The sequence below is a fragment of the Alligator sinensis genome, unplaced genomic scaffold (assembly GCF_000455745.1).
Source record: "Alligator sinensis unplaced genomic scaffold, ASM45574v1 scaffold652_1, whole genome shotgun sequence".
In the NCBI taxonomy this organism is placed as follows: domain Eukaryota; kingdom Metazoa; phylum Chordata; order Crocodylia; family Alligatoridae; genus Alligator; species Alligator sinensis.
The window spans coordinates 2,362,458-2,368,823 of record NW_005842010.1 but is presented as its reverse complement, the minus strand read 5'-3'; positions in this window follow the sequence as shown (position 1 = coordinate 2,368,823).

Below are 6,366 nucleotides of genomic sequence, written 5' to 3'. Positions count from 1 at the left end.
TCCCCTTTCCCACAATATGGACCCCAGCCCTATGGACCCTAGGCATGTGGTGCGCTAGCTAATGCCAAGATGCATCTGTGTGTGTGTGTGTGTGTGTGTGTGTGTGTGTGTGTCTCCAATGAACAGGTCAGCTGGTAAGCTCTTTAAGAAGAGTTTGAACTAATGGAGAGAAGCTATAGGTTTGCTGATCGGGTGATAAACATTGCTATCATCTGCCTGCTGGCTTACTTGCAGTTCAGTTTGTGGCAGGCAATATAAAGAAGCAGGGAAGGAGACTGAAAAACTCCGTATCACCAATAGATGCATGTACTGCACACACACCCTTGCCTCAGAGTGCTAGCAGGGGGCTGGGATCTGGCAACACTCCTACCCCTTGAGCAGCCAACAGGGAAAAGCCTAGGATAATGCCTAATGGTGCCTGGGATGGAACCTAACCAGAGGTCCTGCCAGGGACTGGCCACACCCGCTCTCAGCTCAGTTCTGCGTGAGGGAAGGCCGGGATGCTGTAGTGCTCCCTGGCTTCTAGCCTGAGCCATTGCAGACATGTGCCTGAATTTCCTTAGTCTAGAGAGAATGTCTGCCCAGTCACAAATGAGTTCAGCCTAGCCAGGTTAGACTAACCTGCAAAGACTGAATCAATTTGGGCTCAGGCTTTTTTAATGTCTGTCCCTGGCTTTAATGAATTTAACTAATGTAATCTATACTGAAAGTTTAGGGCATTATTTTTAAAAACAAAGAGTTCAGACAAATAAAAATACCTAAAGTGACAGAAAAAGCCAATGTACTGTTCTTTAGTGGAAGCTATTTCTATGCCAATTTTTAACTTTTAAAACTACAGGCAGGAATTTCAAATAAAGAACAGAGAGAGAGAGAGAAGGATAGAATTTTTAATTTATTACATTCAAAACCAGCTAAATTATTTTTGTTCATTTTTGTTCAATATACACACACACATACAATTAGCAGAAACTGACGAATTTCACAGAAAAAGGTAATAACATTCAGAAATGCAACCTAAATAGGAGCTAATGTAGCTTTAGGTATAATACACAACAATGGCCACTCTATTATATATATAAGATAAAATACAGTATATGACTTTGTAGCAGGTTGGGTATTTGCTCAGCTCAAACTGGGTGCATCTACATGTGTGCTTTACTGCACAGTTGTCTAATTAACTCCACAGTAAAGCATCACTATCCACACATGTGCTGATAAATTAATTAATTCTTCTGTAAGATAGTTCCTGACTCCACCGCTGCCCCCGACTCTGAACTCTGCTTGGTGTGGATGGTGATCAGCAGATGCAAATTGCACCCAGTCAACCCAGCCAGCTGAGAGCCAGACCCCAGGTCCTGCCAACCCCTCCAGTGCCCAATGCTGCCACCCAGACTCTAGGGCTGACCACCCATGCCCTCTGTCAGCCTGGGGCTGCTTTGCCCTGACTCTAATTGCTGTGCTTCTGGGCATATATGTAGATGCTGTGCCTGGGAGCAGTCAACTCCATCATGAATTGCTCCAGAGTTTATTGGGTTACCTTAACAGCACATGTTGAGGCACCCACAGACTTTGTTTGCTTGCAGTTCTTGCTTATTGTCACTATTTCCATGGGACACAGAGGGAAAATAGTGACAGGAATCAACAGTGACAGGAATCCCTCCCATCAGGAATCAACACAATTAACAATGCAAACAAACATTGGTATCACGTAGGGGGTGCATGTGGGTGTATGTGCATCCACTGCAAAAAGCGATGCTGACGCTGGCTGTGGGTGATCGCCGCTTGCCACCCCCCACACTGTTGACACTGTCAGTAGCATCTGCAGGTGGTCCCTGATTGCCGATGGCCACCGCCGGTGCTGCTGGCAGCATCTGTGGGTGGTTGCTGAGAGTTGGTCAGCACTCGCAACCCCCGGTGACACCCCCGCAGCCACCTGCAGGAACTCCCTGCTCAACATCAGTCTGAAGTAACCTAAAAGTACCTATATCTCTTCATCAAAATATTTGGCAATCCAAATTACTTTTTTAAAACTAAAACATAAGAACATATTCTAGTCAGCAGAAATTTAAGCATCTGGTCTTTGAATAAACTGAGAAAAGCAAAGGAAGTAAAAATAATCCCTGTTTGCCAGAAATCATGGTTGAGGAACATGCCAGTGTTATGACAGATTGCTATGCAGGCTTTTTAACATATTTTTGTTGTAGTGCTAGTTACAGGTAAGTGCTGTATATATTTGTTTATTTACTTGAAAATTTCCAGTACAGAAAACTCACTAAAAATGATTTACAAAGCTTAAGCATTGAATTATAGATGACTAAATTATTCCAGGGCCTCATAATAACAGTGGGAGATGAATTAGCATTAGGAAGGTAAACTACCACTTCCTGCCCAGGACTCCATTAATCTATGGAAAGAATACAGTACTTCAGTGAATACATCTCACTGCAGTAATAGTTATAAAATGAACCCTCTCAGTTTCTCATAATATAAAACTGTGTGTTCAAAACTTCAAAATGTATAGTGACCATCCAAAGTATTTGAGATGAACCAAATTTCTGATTTCAAGTGCATATTGACTGCAAAGCACTTTTCAGTACAGAATTAGGCTGCCCTCAGAGACAGTATCCCAGGTATTCTGGGGCAGGGGGCTGCAGGGGGACTGTGGACCTGGGTCCTTGGCTCCATAGCCCTGGTAGCTGGGGGCCCCCTCTGGCAGGACTGTGAGGGCATGATCAGGGCTAGGGGGATGTGGGGGGAAGTGAGGGGCACCAGCAGGGCTGGCAGGATTAGGATGGGAGTGAGGGATATTATCAGGGCCAGGGGATGGGGTGAGGAGCCTTTAATTTTAATCATGGATTTGGGGGTTTTTTTACAGAGACATTGCAATTTTTTATCAGAAATTTGCTACTTCTTATCTGGGAAAACCAGGATCCCTGCTGAAGATTTTTTTACAATTAGTTCTTCAGTGTTCAAACTAAATAATATAATGAACTGATGCACTGCCTTCAACTGTTGATTGCTAGTTCAAATCCATCCAAGCATGGTATTTTGTAGCCCATGCAAATTATACTGCTGACTTCCAGTTAGTTCCTGATAGATAGAGGTTTTGCGTAAAACCTGGTCATTGTCCATTATGTTGCAGAGAATCTGACATCATAACACCCATGAACAATGACCTCAGTTATGGGACATTCTTCAACAAAAAGATTGTGCTGTTCATGTTAGTGGATGAACGTAGGCCTAAAATTGACAGTGCTGCATTTCAGAGGCAGTATTTTTGTTCTTTAAAGACAAAAACAATTGATTATATACCACCCTTTACAAGACCTGAATGGCATTACCATTCTAAGTTAAGATGTTCTTATATGAGGTGCCAGATTCTTGTCACATTACCTTTGTACACGTTTCTCTGTTGTACACAAGTGTTCTGCAGAGTATTTAGCCTCAAGTCTCCTTTTCAAAAAGTAATAAAATGTGCCCCTTCCCTCTTTCTCCAAGGAAGGGATAAAAAAGAAGTAATTTAAAAGAAGTGAAATTTAAGTTGGAAAATTCAGTGCAAGCTTGAATACCGAATTAAAAAAGAAAAAAAGCACATCCAGGAAAAGCATGAATATGACCAAACAATTCAACTGACAGATATTTTCTTAATTCTTATGTGTACAGTACTTAACCTGCTAGCAAAGAGTTTGCAATAAAAATTCACAAACAGCTATTGAGGATGACCTTGCCTTTAATGTATTCCTAAAGAAAGACAAAGGCAACTGTAGTCACAGAAGGAAAATGGTTAAGAAACCATATTGACATACAGTCTCTACCACATCTTGCTTACAAAAATCTCAGCTGCAGACCAGTAATATCTTGCCTCAGGCAATTGGTTTCCAGTTAAAAAACTAAATTGGCTATCCAGTAGTAATGTGTTCCTTACTAGAAAACTGAAGTAAGTAGCCATAATGACTGTAGAGTTGACTGTATATACTGATCTCCCTCCCAGTGGGATAGAAACATATAAATGAATTCAAACTAATAGAAGCTGAACACTTTAAAGAAATGTTCTGCTGATAGTTTGTTCCTTTGGGAGCAGCCAAATTGTGATGCTGCAATTCATTCTTGGGTTACTGCGACTTAAGATTTTCATTTCAAAGAAGATTGGGTTACTGCGACTTAAGATTTTCATTTCACAGCAGTAAGAAAATGTAAAAGGTGAATATGTCTTAAATCATTCCATGTGAAAATACATACTTAGATTAAATAAAGCATTATTAATTTAAGTGTTTCCAGACAGGGAATTCTGAACTTACAATTTTAACTCTACCCCATTTTTCTACATTTGGATATTACTGTATATAATATCCTGGGAGTATATAATGTATAAAAGAATGACAGCAAGAAAGTCATCTTTGTATTTGCTAATCAAATTTCTCTACATTCACATTTAATTTAAACTTGCCAATTCACACTTAGTTTGAAATGCAATTCACACTTATTGCATGAACGTATGGGTTCATGCAATATCACCATCCTTAAAAAAGGACAATGGAAAATAATTCAGATTCTTGTACAGAATAGGTATACAAGCAGATAACCTTGCATAAAAGGAAGGGGATGAACAAAATCCATTAAACGCACATCATGAACAGAATATTAAATACTAGAATGAACATTTTATGGAAATACTGAATTAAATGAATATGTCAATGCAACCAAGGGCTGCAGTACTTCACGATGATGTAATAATAATTTTGGAAACAAAAACTTTTCAGGAAGAATGTTTTCAATATTCAGTGAATAGGGTAGATCCAACTCTTTTGCTTCAGGATAGGTACCTTCTACCTTTCTAGAGCAGTGAGGCCTAAAAATCTGGGAGTTCACAGAATCATAGAAGTAGGGTCAGAAGGGACCTTGTAGATCTTCAAGTCCAACCCCCTGCCTGGGCAGGAGAGAAACTGGGCTCAAGGGGCCCCAGCCATGTAGGCATCAAGCCGCTTCTTAAAGACCCCCAGAGTAGGAGCCAGCACCACTTTCCTTGGAAGTTGGCTCCAGATCCTAGCCGCCTTAACTGTGAAGTAGTTCCTATGGATGTCTAATCTGAACCTACTCTCCAACAACTTGTGGCCGTTATTTCTTGTTATCCCGGGGGGCGCTAGGGGAAACAAGGTCTCTCCCAAACCCTTCTGGACCCCCCTAGTGAGTTTATAGACGGTCACAAGGTCCCCGCTCAGCCTTCTCTTGTGAAGGCTGAACAGGTTCAGATCCCGTAGCCTCTCATTGTTTGACTACACCCTCCTTTACAGGATTTTTGCACATTTAGGCCCAACCTACACTATACATTTAAAAGATGATTAAGCACTTGATCAACATGCAGCCACACATTTAATGAATTTATGGCATGATACAAACTGTATAATAACTTTGTGGCTTGTTCTTATCACACCATTAGTTAAATGTGTAACCAGAAACTCCCCTGTTGCTGGGAGCCCCATCAGCTGACAGGGCTCCCAGCCACAAAAGTGCACCGTGAGCTGCTGTGACTGCAAGTCCTACAGCTGATGAGGCTTACAGGTGCAGCAGCACCCAATGCATTAGCACCACTGTGGGTCCCGCAGCTGATGAGGCTTGCAGCTGTGGCCATGTATGGGGTGCTTCCCTGGCAGCAAACCCCATCAGCTGCAGGACTTACAGCTGTGCCAACACATGGGGTGCTTGCCTAGCTGCAGGCCCCTGTCAGCTGTAGGTTCCCAACCACTGAAGCTTGTTACTTGCCTGGTCTCCCTGCACCAGCGATAAAGTGTGATTGGATCTGATGCTGGATTCCACAATCTTGTTTCCTGCCATGCACAATAGTGTGGGTCATGCATTGGATCCTATCATGCCTTTAATTGAATGTCTGACAGAGGCCTTAGGTTCCAACATAATAAAAGCATATGCTCACCCCTGACTAGCAAAGCCCTGCTTCAACCAAGGTAGAGCCACCACCACTGTTCAGATTGTGTTGATGTCCTAAGCCTCTGAGAGAAAGATTTACTGTACAGGTTTCCCTTGATTTATGCGGGTTCAATTTATGTGAATTTGCTCTTATGCGATGACCCCTTTGCACCTGAAATTCATTATATGTAAGGTAAATTTGCATATATGTGATCGGCATAGGCTGATCTTATGTGATTGGCATAGGCACGTTCCGCCCTCCCCTAAACAGGTAAGTCTGAGTTTGTGAGGGGAGGGAAAAGGGCCATGAGCAGAAGGGAGGGGTGAGAGATGGGGAAAGGACCGTGGGGCTGGGCCCCACTCACCTGCCCCTGAAGAGCCTGGTGCCGCCGCCAGCCTATCTGTAGTGGCCGCCGGCCCCATCCGCTCTTGTCCGGCTGCCAG